Here is a 17,478-nt window from a genome sequence, read left to right as displayed (position 1 = left end):
CACTGTAAAAAGCACAAGTTACTTATTTCTTAGTACAGATGTAGTTAAATTCACCTTGAATTAGGTTTGAATTCTTGGTCAGATTTTATGTTGCAGGTCAAATGCACCCCAATTGGTTTCAATACAATTCAAAAAAAGACGAATTCAATCAATTTCCAGTGAAATTACCATAGATGTACGCCTGTAACGCTGTGTACATTTGTTTGTTTTGTTTCAAAGTGTGTAATGTTTAAATATTTCCAACAATGAACGTCCAATAATCACGCTTGATGGTGCAATGACTGAAATGTAAGATTGGGGCAATAGCTTTTTGGGACCATGCAACATTTTTATTTCCAGTTTATTCATTTAATAAATATTCTTGAAAGGAATTACAGGAATATCGTAACTCACGCACACATATCACAGATCAACCAAAACATGTTACTCAAACAAAACTACATCAGAATATCTCCTTAAAGCACTGTAACTATTGCAGGTTACCACTTTTCTCCTTAAAGCTTAGCAAGAGTTAGGTCAAGAGTTGTGTAAGACATAAAGCCGAAGGCATTTCATAACATTCAAAGAAAAAAATAATGCGTGGCAGAAAGTCAATGTCAAAACATGGTAAATTCGCCCTTCTGTGGCACTATCTGCCGCGCTTTTGTGTTGAAGCTCTGACGCAAGTCATGTGAAAGGGACTTAACACCTTCCTAATTGTGTTTATGTCTCCAGTCTGAAGCTTTTAAACTCCTATGTTTGAATGCTGAACTACAAAACAGAACAAATGAGAGCTGAGAGGTGACTATAAGCTTTCAAAGCACTTAAATTCAGCCCAAATGCCTCCTCAGTCCTGCAATCTTCCCATTTTAGAAATCCTATCTCAGAAAATACAGCATCCATGCTGGATCTATATCACTTCTGGGTCAGTCTGCTGTGCCTCTCCAAGTAAGCAAATCTTCATTTTCTTCGTCTCTCAAAGAGATTTGATCTGGGAATATAATTCAATTCCAAGAGATGCATTGTCTTTATACATTTTCCTCTAACACTTTTATTGTACAGTCTTAGAAAGTGTATCTGTATATGGACACTGGGTAGGAAGACAAACAAAATGGTTAACCTGCAGGTAACTGGATCATAACAACAAGATCTTTATTGCTTTTTAAAGCAGAAGCATGCCATTTTTTGCACCACTAGCACCATAAAACAGAATTGGTTGAGATTTATACAGCAATTCAACCTACTAATAGCTTGTAGTCTCTGCATAATAACCTGGGACAGTAGAAAGCAATTAAACATTGGGGAAAAAATAACACACTTCACCATAGGTGTTAGGAAAATGGATAACGTGATTATATTCAGCAACAAACAGCACAGGTTGACCTTTATCATCATCCACAGCCATTTTCTCAGATTACACCTCCCTGATTAGGCCTCATCAGAAAGAAAATAGAGCCTCTTTTTAAAGGTCTAATACTCTGTGTCTTTTCTGACAGCTATAATTAGAGAGATTTTCCTCCAACAGAAAGATGCTTTGGGGTAGGTCAACAGTTCACTGATGGATGTGACCTAAGTCAGACTCAGTCACAGTAATATACACTAAAATTGTTGCCTTTAAGCAAATAGCTGTTGAATAATTTACACAGCTGAGTCATTCATACAATGTAGTATATGTTCATGTCCCCTTTACATATATACGAAATCCTCAATTTGTATAATTTATCTTTATGATATCTCTGTATGAGTGATAAAGTGGTAGTTGTGTGGCTGTCAATGGAGTGACAGAAATATCTTCATCTGTGTTTCGAAGATGAATGAAAGTCTTATGAGTTTGGAACGACATGAGGGTGAGTAATTGATGACCATTTTTTAATTTACGGGTGAACTAACCCTTTAAATCCCATGTTTCGTACTTTATTCTTGGAGTACGAGCCGCTGACATATTGGATTGCTTTATATGATATATATGACGTGCCCCTAAATAAATAGGGAGTGGGTCACATCTCAGAATTTATGAATGCTCAGCACAGCATAAATGCTCGTTCTGAAGCCATAATGCATCATTTAAGGTGACTATACTGTAATGCTTCCAGTGTGTAAAGATGTTTAAAAGATTTCGGTGAATCCACTTTAATCTTTTATTACAGTTTAATTCTATAGATGATTATAAACATTTTCAGTATATTTTCATAAAACATCACTTTTTTTGTGTCCCTTCCATTCCACCAGTCATGATTTTCATGCTGTGCATATTTGCCTGTGATAATCTGTAACCATAGTAACACAGGCTTGTGTAATTTTGTGATGTTAACAGTGCATGAGCACTGTGATAACACAGATGAGCACTACCCTATATTCAAAAACAGTCTCAGTTTTGTATTTTTAACATAGACGAGGAATAAAAATAAGCGAGAAAAATAAAGCTTTTGGAGTTTTTAGAGTTCGGAATTGACTGGCAGGTTTCACATTAAAACCAATGAAGGTGAGGACCACCTTAGTGGAGGTAATACTGGTTAACTAGTCATTGGTGGTGATCAATCAATGTGTATTGACAGCATCTAAAACATTACTTTTTATGAACAACTAGAGACAAAGGTTAATTTCAAGTGTTTAAAATATTGAATTGGAATTTATTTGTCGAATTATTTTGTTAATGTTAAATTAGATTAATTAAATGTGACTGTGACAGAAACTGGTATTTTTAGTTTCAACAAGATTATTTGTGTAAGCTATGAAAAGATTTTAACATTTTTGTTGCTATCATTGTGTTGATATCATATATTTGAATGTATTTTTCTGTTTTCAACTGTTTTGAAAGACTGCTCTGATTTGTTTAATGCAACAGTAATTCAAAACCCTCCAAAATCTGTGCCATTTCATTGGTCAATGGTTGTGAGGTTGAGCAGATTAGTGTGGTCTCTGATGGATTTTGATGGCAGAGAAAGGGATAGCATAGATTCAGTCAAGGTAGTCTTGATTGAATCATATTTCTTGGTTCCATTACTATATGTTTTTACGCAAGATGCATGAACACGGGAAGCCACTCAAGCAGACACTATACACTTATGCTTCAACTTATTCTTTTAGACATTTAGACCCTTAGGGGCAAACTTGCAAGAAGGAACGTAGCTTGAAACAACAAATTCTCCATGGTGGCTGCGTTCGACCCCTTCTGCTCAGCTGTTTCACTGAGGATGAGTTCTCTGTATTATCGTGATCCAAAACATGTCCTTCTGATCACGTTTAACTCAAGTCAAACGTGAAATTAGTAGTTTCCTTTAATCTTATGCCATAAAGTAACTCTATAATACACATTTGTATAATCTAGGTGAGTAATAAAATAATCTTAATCCAATAATGACCATGGTAAACATTGTGTATGACGTCCATCCATTCACAAGGAAATAAGGCAGTTACTTTCAGTTTATTTTGAGTTGAAAGTGCCAGACCTTAAACTTTCACCTTATGATGATGTCTAAACGTATTTCCTTTGCTGCATGATCAGTTGTTGACAGCGCGTTATGTTCTTAATATTTTCTCTTATGATACTAGATGGCCACACCCCTACAAACGACTGTCAGATTAACGTGCATTCTCTCTCTCTCTCTCTCTCTCTCTCTCTCTCTCTCTCTCTCTCTCTCTCTCTCTCTCTCTCTCTCTCTCTCTCGTTCGTTCGTTCGTTCGCTCGCGCTCATCTCCATCATCCTCTCGCGACTGAGAAAAAAACCCGCCAGCGCGAAACAGATGGGAAGGCATCCGCGGAATTAGCGACCGTTACCGTGCTGAGAATAACCGCCAAAACTTAACGGACACCGACAAGAAGTTCAGTTCGTCCAGAAGACTTCTGGACTGAGAACTTGAGGGCATTTCACGTCTATTCACGACTGGAAAAGTAAGTTTTGCATTAATGACACCGTGTTGAACAAAACTTAAGTGTGTGCAGTGAGTTAGAACGTAAAATACGTCGAAGGGAAGCGTTTTTGCAGGCTTTATTCGACAAATAATAACTTTAAATCGCAGAACGATGATAAACATGACACGGTTTGCACTCTCTGTTTTTGTCACTCTTTAAATGTGTGTTCATGTTGCAGTGCAGTGTAATTATATAAGTAGTGACTTGAGTAATACCAGCATAGACACAAAATAGACATCAAAATTAAGAAATCGGTTCAGCTTTATTTATATATTTATTTAATGTGATGTGCTGCATTAAAGACGCACTGCCTCTGAAGGTTTTATTATACGTGTGTTTTTGACCAAATTGCTTTTGTGTGATATGCAACAATATTCTATATTATAAATATTACAGTATGATTTGTTTGTTTAATGATGATGCTGAAAAGTAATATTATGAGTTCTACCTTATTCTGAGGGTCTTTATTCGCCGTCTTCATGAGATGAATAGCGAAGTTATTAATAAATTATGTGAATTAGTAACTTGTAAACGTTGGACTACTTGTTGAAAGGAGAGTTGTCTAAAACCATCAGCCATCATAGAGGGATGAGGCTGAGAGTCATTCATTCATTCATTCATAATAAAGACTCTTCTTTGTAAAAAAAAAAAAAACACTTTCAGTGCTTAAGAGCTTGTTTAATTTCATTTGTTTTTAGAAAGAAGACCATCACATTTTCTTTGTGATCATGAAGTGTAAAAGTTGACACAAAATACCCCTCCTCCCCAATCCAATTAGTCTCTTTTAACAAGCAATTACATTCTAAGCAATATTCTTTGTATATATTTTTGACAGTGATAGAAAATTTTATAAAAAAAATAATAAAAAACAACACTTAACCAACTCATCAGTAGTTGTCTAAACATAAAATGATCTATTATTCATCAGTGTCAATTATTCATTAATTGTTTTAATGGTGCTTTTATTTGGTGCCCACATAACATAAATGATAATAGCCATTATGATGTTGCTCCCTTCATTCTTTAGAGTGGTGTTGAGATCATTATACTAAGAGAAAGTAGAATAAATAGTGTTTGCATTTTCATTTTCTATGTTCAATGCCATTCACTAGAATGTACTCCTATGGGATATACCATCAATCCTTTCTGCTTATAAATGGAACTAGGTAGGACTGGGTCATAACTATCTAAGTTTGTAGTACTCAAATAAAGTGGGCTGTGCAGATAGTGTTGCTGTCCATGGTTCTGAAACGTGGCTGACACACAGTACTACTCCAGTGATCAACACCAGAGTTCCTCCATACTTGTATAGTCAGTTTTATGTGATCAGCTGCTCTGGATAGCAGACATCCTCTTATGCCCATGCATAACAGGAGCTGCTCTGCTGGAAGCACATATCTAGCTAATCTGAAATGACATTAATAGTTGTAGGTCAGTTAACCTGATTAATAATAAGAAAAAAAGATTTATACATGAATTACCGCTTTTCATGATTATTTTATTCTGAACTTGAGAATTTATGCAGATGTTAGCGTATGGGCTCCAACTGTGTCTCAGGTGGTCTTTTAGCAAGTGCTTGTGGGAAACCGTTGACCTCTTTTGTAGCTCAGTTTGTGCATGCTGCTTAATGAGTGCGCCTTAAATGAACATTACATTGTTAAATAGATTACATGTAGGCTGAATTGTATTTTACAGACTGTGAGTATATTTTTTACATGAACTCACAATCTCGTTCTGACAGATCCCTGGCTACCAGAACAAAGCAATCCCCTATCATTTTCTCCTGAGAGATGGATTATAACTTTTGGCATGTGTGACATAAATATTATTACACTTTTAAAGTGTCCTGAACTGTAATTTGAATTATGGGGTTTTGTATGGCTAGAGTTGATTGAACACTGCCTTCAAGTAAATGAAATACTGCCACTCTTATTGATAGGAATGGTAGAGGACAGGGAATAATATGGGAAAGAGGTGAAATTGTGATCACAAAATGCTGCAAGAGTCATGTTGCCTGCTAACCAATATAGTGGAGCACTTGTACAAGCAACGGCTTCTAAGTGAGTTTTGTGGTCTGACTGACTTTATTCCAGTTAGTAGATCTAGACAAATGTTACATAAAATGGACAGCAGTTTAAGCCAGCAATAGCTTGGCCATTTTAATGTTTGCAGGGATTTCTACTGGGAATCAGATCAGTGATTTTTTTATGCACAAGTGGCTAAATAGCATTCTTCGGTGTTTGATTAAACCTAAAAATGACACTGTACAGGTGGAAACGTGGCTGATTTATTGGGTTGCTGGTGCTTTATAAAAGGCAGTACCATTCAAAGACTTTGCTTATTGAATAAGTTCTCTACATAAGGTCTGACGTTGCTTTTTTCATATCTAAGGAATCCAAAAGCACTTATAGAGAACCATGCTTATTCACTTTTGCTTTGTTTTTATATACTGTAGGCAGAATCACAATGTACTCTGGCTCAAAGGCATAGTGACAAGATATAAAAACAGCTTTTGTGATCAGGTGAAGTCTGCATATACTGTATGCTTCAACTGGATTGTCTGGGAAACAATCCAGACATAAATGATGTGGCACAGAAACTGCATCTGTATTACCACGAAAAGGTGCATTTACACAGGCAGCCTACGCCTTTTCAAAGGCATATAAATGCATTTATAGAAAATTCATACTCGGAAATAATGCTATGAAATTATATATATATAGAGAGAGTATATAGATTATAATATGAAACTATGACTGTCATGACAATTTCAAAAGGCTCCACTGTTTCATTTACACAGAGTTAAGTGGCCGCTTACACAGAATGTGTTCTGGTGTCCATCTGCGTTGCTTTTTTTGTTTTTTATAAAAATGCTAGATGGATGTCTTCCACCTTAAGTGGCAAGAATTTCAAGTCAAAATAAATTAAACTTTTAAATGTTTCCTGAGATACCCGGTTCTGTTCCATTCCACTTTACAGCACCTCACTGTTGAAGCTTTATATTATCTATGATATTAGCTTTAATGCAGCACTAAGTCTTTACCCAAAATATTTGAAGTCATGGAATAGCCTTAACTCGTGTGTGTTCACAAGGTTTAACCAAAAAATGTAACCCTTTAGTCACTGCAGAAAAAAGAACAGACAACACTCTGTTATAGTTTATGCAAAACTTCAGCCGTCAGGAGCTAGCAGGCTCATTTGTATATTTCTTTGTTAGCCATTAGTGTTCAAGACCTCAGTCAATAGGTAACTGACCTCTGGGGCACTTTGTTGGCATTTCTTTGACCTTTAAAAGGAAGCAAATCAGAGCAAACCTTGCTCTCTGTGTCTCCAAGATTATAATGAACTGGTGGAGGTACTAAAAAAATCACACAGCTGAAAATGTCACACCATCAGCAAAACTGAAGGAAGCAGCCATATTTTGTCTCACTGAATTGTGTGTAAAGTCATTTATGTTGGCCAGGAAATCCTCAGCTAACTTTTATTTAGTGTATTTTTTTTTTAGTTCTTACAGTAATCAGTATAAGCAATGGTTTATTCGCATTCTCCTGGTGTTGGGAATTAAGCGGTATTATAGTTAAAGCTTCATTGGGCCATATAAGAGTCACTGAAAAAAAGTACACCAGACTTGGTCGTGTGATGATTAATAGAGATTTGATGCTCACATTCCCTTGTTCTTTATGATCTAAGGTAGCCATCATTACTGGCAGCACTGTGTCCCGTAGGGAGAGACTACACGAGGTCATGGATTTTACTTTAGCGTTGCAATTGTGATAAATTAATCTACAGAATAGTTGTGGCAGGTTTTTATTAAGATAACGATTCTGTTCAGTCTTGCACCATTGATTAGGACATATGATTTTAGCTTTGGTAGAATTGAATATGTCCCAGCTGAAAGATGAAAGGCTGCAGGCATTTCTCCCCTTGTGGGGACGAAGTGATATGACAAAAATGGTCCATGTGTCAGTAATCCTTTGGCAGACCATTCCTTTCTCCAATAGTTAAAAGAATAATAACAATATACTTTATATATGCTCAGTGACATTGATTGAAGGGAATGGATCCTTTCATTTTTTAAACATGAACAACATAGCCTTCAATGACGTCAAGAGTTTCTCAGAGACAAAAGGGTAGTAGGATATAGCTGAAGTGTGGCTCTCCGCTGAAAGGGTTACTTGTGGCATGAGGCAACTTCAAAGCTCCACTCCAGCTGATAGCCCCCATAAATAGCGAATTTGAAGGGGAATTTTAAATCAAAAATTGATTAATATTTCACCTCCGCATTGATTCATGCTGCCACCGAATACATTATCATATCTATGAATCGTTTTTATGAGGAATTATGATGACTTTATTCCCATGATCCATGACATCATCTGAGCATCACATCTTTTCTCACATGCTTTTTAAACATTTTTTTGTTCTGCAGTGTAACATTTCATTATTTTAAGTTTTCCATCATTGTAGAGGTGGGCGATATGGCAAAAATGTTATCAGTACAGCTAAATTAATTTCTCTATTGTAAAAAATGAGTCTTAAAACTGAAGTTATTTCACTTTATTTTATTTAATCATTTTGTCTCTGTTATAAAAAATTAGAAGGGCAAGAAGAAGGATGCAAATTACTAATAAAAGGACAAATACAATACAAGATACAAATGTAATAAAAAGTGCTTTCATTTTTTTTTCCAGCCAAAGTAGGCCTGGTCCCACCAGACTCTTATACATTTCATTTGTACAGAGAGTCTGGCCTTGCTTCATTGACAAGCATTATCTTCATTGTAGGCGGGTACTCTGGGCAGATCCAATAGTTTTAAACTTCAATAGAGCCACTCTGAATCTGCCATAACCAATCACTGACATTTTGTTGTGACGTATGACGACTCAGATTACTGGATGCTGCATTGCTAAACATGTGATGTGCACGTATATCACGATCTACAGTATGTTAGGATTAGGCATCAGACCTGCAACTGAATGCACTGTAGCACACAACTATCATGGAGATATTTTTGTTTGCTTTCTAAAATCATGATATTGCACGCCATTGACATCATTGTCATTGTCAATTGAAGTTGGAGAACTACAGTCATAATTAGAAAAGCTATAACAACTATGTTTTTAGAAATGCAAATTGTTTTTATGAATCAGAAAGCCTGTTTAATCCACTTATATTTTGGAGCTGCTCCCTTCATGTTATCTCAAGGGCACACTGTTTCTTATTCTGCAGCAGTTGTCTTACTGAGATTTATACTGATCTCGCTTGGTTTCAACTCCAAAAAAAATATTCTTTGATTGACAGCGAGTGACACTTTAAAATGTCCATGTTAGTTATTACCTGTCCTTATTCTTTTTTGTTGTTGTTAAGCTTGCTGTCAACAGATGCTGTGATTTAATTATGTTTGCACACTTTCACACTTTCAGGTGAAGGACAGTGTAAAATCCATTTTCATTAAAACGGCCAGGACTCAAGCATTTGGCCTGTGTTTGCATGAATGTCTATAAATAAATCAATAAAGAGCAATCTCCTCAAGCTCTGACAGGTAGTGGATTTGTTCACAGCTGATGGAGTTACAGCCCACCCTAGTGTGTAAAAGCTGAATGAAGTGCTTGGGTTTCACCCTTAGAACTATTTAAGAAGGACTAGACTAGCCGAATGCAATTTCAAGATCCTCTTAAGTTAATAATGCACTTGCACATGGCTGTGCTGACTCTTTTTCAATATGTAGCATGCATAATATAAGATGCGTTCAAAATATGAATAGAACGTGAAAAATAAGTTATAACCTCTTACAGGTTTGGTTGAACAGGTTTCCCCCCAAAAGACCCTGTTTAGAGGTTGATACGAAATATTGGCTTTTAATCAGGGATGTGACGGTGAGGATATTTTCCCATATCGGGGGCTTTTAAATTGCTAATGCACGGGCATTCATAATGGTGCGGCTGTGAGGAGCAGCACTGTTTTGTTATTGTGCCCTGATTTAGCGCTAATTTGAAAACGAAACTAACATGTGCATGGAGCAGAACAGAGTAAGAATTTTTCAATAGGAATAAACTGAAAAGGCTCGCTCTGTGGCTGTTGACACATGTGGCCGTGCACATTTTAGTTTAATTTTCAAATTAGCGCCAAATAAGGGCGGATTACTTGAATGGTTAGTTCATTGGCCTATTATTCTTAATGACCAACAACCAATCATACGTCAGCTGCTGTATCGATTCGCGCATAGCCAGGATTTCATGACGATATATCGTATCGATATTTTGAGCACAACCCTAGTGGGTTGCTTCCGAACACCGGTAACACCGACTATTGTAGCAAGCTTACTTTAAAAAAAAATTTTAACATTTTTTTACATGATTAAATTTCAATGCACGCAATTTTGGAGGAAGCACTGCACTGAATGATCTCTCTATAGCATACATGACTATTATAAATCAATGCTGTATTTTATACCAGGTGATTCATTCAAAGAAGGGTGAGACAGATTGTCTAGTAAGAAGGAGCAGTTTCATTGATTTACAGAGATGTAGTTGACTTCATCAGGCAAAACATATCCAACAGATGAATTGAGTGTGCGTGGGATATGTCGTCAAATACTTCCAAGCGTATTTGAAAGCTCTAATTCAGAAGGCTTTCATTCACGTGGTTCAGTTACCCACACAAAGACCTCATCTCCATGTGCCTGTCCATTTAAATGTTCTATTTTAACTTCCTGATCTTAGATAAAAAAGCGAGACATTTCCTATTTTCCCCTCCTAATTCTGAGTGACGGATGTTGGAACAGGCGGCTCCTAAATTTAGCCTTGTATAACATGCTCCCAAACCCATGTGCGTTTTTCTATTTTTTTTGCTCTCTGATTTACTGGAACTGTAGAGTGAAATGCCATTGAGGGACTTTGTAACCAAGGCAACAAACAATAGTGGAGCAGAATGGTCAGATTAGTGTGTGAGGAGTGAAGGGCTTAAACTTGAGATATTTTTCCTTTATTTTGCTTAGGTGGGAGCCATGCTGTGAAATGACTGCCACACCTCACCCGCAGTGGAGCTGTTTTGCATCAAAACATCATTCTGTAGCTTTAAAGACAATTGGATGACATGAGTGGGGCTGTTGACACATGCACTTTTTATGTAAACACATACCATTGTAATGGATGTCTTTGACAGGTGTGCTATATTTCACTGTTTGAAAGATTTGTCTCGTACAATGGACCAATGTTTTCTGGACTGGTTTTTAATGGAAATCCGTCATTGTGGAAACTTTACCGCCACAGAAAAAGTAATGAGTTTCAAGCTTGAGAGAAATGTGATGAGATTAAAACAAATTGTCTACTAATTAAGTAATGGTAGGGATGCACCGATATGAAAATTTTGGCCGATACCGATAACCGATCATTTTTTTATATTTGAAAGCCGATAACCGATATATGGGCCGATAAACTTAAATCCAAATTTTTATCTAATTTTGAGAGCCTGATTACAAAAACAAAAGTCTCACAATTAAATCCATGTCCCAAGCGCACAATTATAGTGATGTTCTCATTATAGTGTTGTATAGCCGATATGACAGATTTGCGCTGGACATGTTGTACCGAACTGTATTTTCATTTTTTGAAGAGATTTCAATCATATTTCAAGACATAAAACATAAACAGTTCTCAACAAGTGTCTCAGCTGAAGGGAATAATACATTATTTATCGGCTTTAATATATCGGCCACATTTTCTTACCAGGCCGATAACCATAACATTAAAAATGAACATATATCGGCCGATACCAATATGCTGGCCGATATATTGTGCATCCCTAAGTAATGGCAAGAAAATATGCATTCAAATGAAGTTGTCCTGCTCTGGAAAGTAAATATATTGTGAGACTAATCAAACAGATTCATAAACTCACATGTTGTCAGTCTTGCAGTCTTCACTGATTGAACTCACCGAATCAGTCAGAGAAGTTAATGAATTGTTTCACTGAACTGCAAGTCATCTTTGAATATAGAGAGAAAACCTTAACTTAACCTTTTCACAGGTTTTTTTTTTCATAGTTTCATACAGATATTGTGAACATTATAGGATTGTCTAGCAATATATTGATTATTGCAGAATTGCTGTATCGTGATATTATTAGTATCATGAGCCATGTATCGTGAAGCGCCCTGTGATTCCAATCCCTAATTCAAATTTTAAGAGTTAAAAAATGAATGTGGACAGCATAACTCAGATAAGTTGGCTTTGGAATTATTTAAAGACAAATGTTTTGGCTCAAATTGAAATTTCTGACTTTTAGTTGCAGATTTGGGTATCTTTGTTAATATTATTGACATTGTTAATATCTCTTCTGAGACACATCTCCCCAGATAGATGAGAAGGCAAACGTCTCAATTTAATATCTATTTAACCTGGTGACATTGTGACTTTTCTTTTCTGTTGGAAATGTTTGCAGTGTGTTCTGGATAGGGTGTTTCATAGGTGTTAGTTAGGTTTGGCAGGCGTCCTGCAGGATGAGTCTAAAAAGCAAACCAACCGTTTCAAAAGAGGCTTTTTTTCAATAGCAACGGCAAAAAATAAACGCTGTCAGATTGCACACAGTGAGCTGCGTCAGCTGGAGCACAGTCAAACAAATGTACACGCGCACACACAAACTATTGGTATTAGCGTAGCACGACTAACGGGGGCGTTAGTCCTCCATTAACCAAGCTGTTTCTCACCTTCATCGCTCAGCACTCCTCATCCTCCCACCGTGCTGACCTCTGTCATCCGTTCAGTGACTCATCCCTCTCTTTCTCTCTCTCTCTGCAGAGCTGTACTCACCAATCACACTGTGTACTGACATAAAACACTGACTAGCCACTGTCCAGTTCAGTCCAACACTACAGCAATGTACCTCCAGTTATATTTAGGTTGCGGGAAAGAAAAAAAGCTCTTACACTCAATTGACTGGGAGAGATAATCGAGCGAGGTGGGCTCTTTCACCCATGTGGGTGTAAGGATGCTGGAATTCATCCTTTGTAAAGCCTTGTGGGGATGTTTTGAGCAGTAAAACGGCTTTCAGCTCTATTAACATATGCGGCAGAGGACATTTTTTGTTGGCTCACAATGCTGCTCTGAAAGCTTATTAGAGCTGCAGTCATTCTTTTATCTTTCACTCTGGCTATGACTGCCTTAACTGGCCGTAACACCTTATAATGTAATAAAGTGGACAATAGCTTCATTCCATGCGCATTTGCACATTACACAATCTTAACTAGGGGAAAAACATTAAAAATCTACAGTATGTGAAGCCATTCCATGAGTTTTGACACCAGGCACAAGGAGTGACAGGACATTTTGCAGATTGCTTCCTGGGTTGCTGTGAAATCTCATTGTTTTTGGTTGTGTCATGTCACATAACAGTTTTGTATTCAGTCTAAGGGCCCTTTCACACCTACCTTGTTTGGTGTGAACTTTCGGACTTTTCAGTTTGGTCTGAATCAAAATTGCAGGAAACCTACAGTCCACGGATCAAACTAATTAAATTTGGTCCGACGAAACGGGTTTGTTCGTTTCTAGTGTGAAAGCATTTCTGTACGACGAGGTTTTTAATTGAAGTATGGTCTGATGACATAATAAGAAGTCAACTTGCAGTCTTCTCCTCCTTTCCTGCCGACGACGATAAAATGTTTGCACGAAGAGGACGTTCATTTGGCGAATTTGAACTAGCCTTGTGTATAGTTGGTGCTGCAGGTAATTATTCCATAAAAATAACAATATAGTTTCAATGATATGCGTTCATTCGTGTTGTCAAAGTTACCCAGCGAATTGACAACACGCTGATGTCAGGGGCACGTCCATTTATAAAACCAATCAATGCCAAGAAGCAGCCCACATAGATGATGACGACAGGATGCAAGGATGTCACGTAGAGTTCTTTAGTGCACTCGCATAATTGCAGTGTGAAAACAAACCAAAAATTTCTGAAAGTATAAAATGTATCAAAACATGAACTTTGGTTTGGACCTTGGTGCGGACTTTCATGTGTGAAAACGCCCTAAAACAACAAATTGCTTGTCACTGGAAACATTGGGTCAGGACTGCAGGAGTGCAGGCTAAAATAAAGGATATTTATTTAGCTGTTTTTAATAATGTCTTTTTTTTTTAATAATGACACGTCCTTAATATTTTTAACACTCTTAAAATTATATTAACTTAGTTTACACAAATGTTTCTTTCTTTTCAATTGCATTGCTGTTCTGGACTCTTTATAATCAGCACTTTTCCTTTCCTTTCCCTATGTTTGTATGTTAATTGTATTATTTTGATTTCTCAGAGCAGCAGTATTTGTTTGTGAAGATAAAAAGTACAGGGTCACTTTCCTGTGTTGCTTAATCTGTTTTCTCAGGTCTTGAATTTAGGGGCAGAGAGAGAGAGAAAGAGAGAGTGATTGGATGAGAGGAAGTGCGAGAGAAAGTTCCTGCTGTTCTTGGGTAAGAGCTGGCAGTCACCCTTTTGAGCGTCCAGGACAGATTTTTGCAGGCAGGATGTGTGAGACATGCTTCAGTTCCCAGAGAAGTGTGTGTGTGTGCATTTAAACAAAACAGAGGAGTACATTTGTGTGTGTTGGAGTGTTATTATGCTTAAATAAAAATAAAAAATGAAATTCCGTCAATGCCAAAAATTACAGAACGCAGATTTTTAAAAAAATTTAAATTAAAATGAAAAGGGAAAATATAAAAATAATAAATAACAAAATCTATAATCGTATATCATGATACTAAAATAAAACTAATGTTTTTGTGCATTTCTCCTTTTCTGTTAAATTCACATTGCTATTTTCTTATCAATTAACATCACTTTAAGCTTTGTTATATCTGAAAGTGAAAAGGATACAAGCAACAGCATGTCTGGACGGCAGAGAAGAGCAACATAAAATTATTGGCTTGCCAATGCACAGTGATAACACCACTAAAATAATCAGGCCATGAGAATACATAAAGGCCCAAGTAACAATTGCAAATTTCAGTCTTTGGCTCTCTTTCCCAGTCTTAATGTGTTTGTGGGCTGCGTCCAATCTAATTAAAGCATGTTCCAACACTCTGTGATGTTCAAAGTCAGAACACCAACACTAAAGACCAAAGCTGATGGATACAGAAATTAGTTATATTAAGACACTAGATAGTGTAGGATAGACGCTCAGAAGCTGAACCTGAACAAATAAAACATGTTTTGTACTGAAAGTCGTCCTATAGCCTCAGAAGGTTCAAAATGACATCTGTTGAGAGCATGTGGTGAAGCTATCCATGAAATAAACAAGCTGATATGCCTCAGTTGGCAGTGTTTGTTGCAATTTTTCTGCTCACGTTTGCAGTGGCCCACTTAAAGATGCGTTTAGATCATTATTTATTAATCAGCATTTCGATAATATGGCATATGAAGAAGATTTGTATTAGCTATTGCTCAGTATTCTCCGTTAGGGCTACAATTAGGGCTGGGCGATATGGCCAAAAAAAAAAAAAAAAAAAAATTAAAACCTTAATAATGTCAGAATATTTTATGGTCTTAGCTCTCAAACTGTATGTTTTGTAGAATTTAGGCTTATATCTAAATATTATAAATATTTATGAATATAAATATTAAGTACTGTTGGGCCATTTTTGTGTGTTCGGGTTTCAAATCTGTCTGTTAAACTGCTTACTAATGAGTTCTATTCTGCAAAACTAACATTGCTTGCTTCCTGTTTGATTAAACATCAAAGACCCATGCATCATCTACCGAGCACAAGAAATCTGTGAGCAAATCCTGTAATAACCAGAATGTAATATTTCCATTTAGAGTTATGAAACATGATTTACTTGAAGATGGTGCTAGCTTCCCCTAGTGACTGGACACTAAAGACCCAAACAGCATCAGCCATGCAGGAATGCTGTATGACTCTCTTCATCGATACATAATAGTCATAAAAGTCAGTCTTAATGAGTATTTCATCTCTACTCACTGTACTCTTCTGATAGAAGATGGATTTTCACAACATAAAGAGAAATAGGAATGAAAGCTACAAGGCAGCGCTTTAAAGATTGAAATGGGGGGGGGGGGGGGATATCAGATGGCTTCTTCATCTCCTTTTGAAGGGAAAAGGCATACAAACCCTTAATTAAGACCAGTGCCAGTTATCATATGAATGACTCCTGGCCTGTTTGACTACAGGCAAATGTGGCATGGATTGCAAACATGAGTATGTTTGTATGTTCTCATTTGTGAACCAAAAACATTTAAATCATTCTACAGTAACGACCATACCTTAATCATATTAGTAAAGGCATCAACCAGTGTTATTACCTACCCTCATAGGGGAAATTTCTTCAATACATTGAAAGGAAGACATCATCCATTAGGTTTTATCAGTCAACCATGTCTCCACTCAGGAAATAATACATATGAATAGATGCAGAAATAGGCTTAACCTAAAATATAAACAGTTTCTGCCTCACACAATAGTCTATTTGCTCCCATAATACTTTAGTGCACTCTTCATTGTGCAAGCAATCAAATTCCTTCAAACTGAAAAAGGCACTGTGGATTTGCCCTTTTGTGTGGTTTGAAAGTTGTTTCTTGTCACCTCTATTAGGGTTGAACGATTTTGGAAAATAATCTAATTGCGTTTTTTTTCTTTTCTTTTACTCATACACTATGCAATCATACCACAGGTTGGTTGTCATACTTTAAATCTGAAGTTTTTTGACTAACATTTCTTCATGAAAATGATGTTTCTGCAATAATCTGTTTCCTTCAAAAATGCCCTTTGTGCTTGATAGACTGGGAAGTATTATTGGTGCATATTGAGCGAGGAAAATGAGAGCGCAGTTACCCCTGAATAATGTAGAATAGGCATTGATTAGTCATATTATTGATTTCCTTTTATAAGTTACTTTGTTCCATTTTCCTCAGAGCCTTTTCTAATGGCACAAATGGGGACTTAAATTCCAGGAGGAAGCTTGGCAGGAAATGAACACAATTAATCTTAAACACCATTAAACTAAACTTCATAGCTGGTTATAGAAGTGGAGTGAATGCAATGGCATATGAGAAGTTATTCCTAAACAGAATAAAACTGAACTGAACTTCTGTGCGTTTGTTCATGTAGTTGTAATGCAGATGGTGCAGCCTTTGCCAGCTGACACCGTAAGACACATCTAACTATATTTAGCATGTGAGAGGCAGACTGTACAACTACAATATAGAGGACAGCAATGGCGAATTGAAGCACAGTGTACTGCAGTGTCCCCACAGGCCTGTGTGCACCTGTCACAATTGAACACCTTTATATGAGAATGGTAGGATAGGTACATGCATGCATGAAATGATCTTTAAAACGGGGACTCCTTTAAAATTACAAAAATTGTCTATCAGATAATTTATAAACAGTACATTCTAGAAAGACACTAGAATGCGAAGGTTTTATCATGAAATGGATACTTGAAAGTGATCAGATGAATCTGAAAATGCATGCACACTCCTTCAAATTGGATGCCACGCACACTAGAATTTATAGCCTGTAATTTGTCTCGCCTCTCCTGACTACTGCAGTCAGCAATCCGAATGGACCTTCAATTA

At 36.7% G+C, this 17,478-nt stretch overlaps 1 protein-coding gene across 1 annotated transcript in view; it reads left to right on the top strand.

Moving 5' to 3' along the window:
- The first annotated feature begins 3,686 nt into the window (after nt 1-3,686).
- Nucleotides 3,687-17,478, top strand: part of camkvb (CaM kinase like vesicle associated b) — a 29,444-nt gene continuing 15,652 nt past the window's right edge. Inside the window, exon 1 of the mRNA XM_039674197.2 lies at nt 3,687-3,871. The gene's annotated coding sequence lies outside the window, so the exon portion shown is untranslated. The remainder of the gene's footprint in view (nt 3,872-17,478) is intronic.

Source organism: Pimephales promelas, chromosome 21 (assembly GCF_988280905.1).
Source record: "Pimephales promelas chromosome 21, fPimPro1.hap1.1, whole genome shotgun sequence".
Lineage (NCBI taxonomy): Eukaryota > Metazoa > Chordata > Actinopteri > Cypriniformes > Leuciscidae > Pimephales > Pimephales promelas.
The sequence above is the reverse complement of the archived record's forward strand: the minus strand, read 5'-3'. Positions and strand labels throughout refer to the sequence as shown.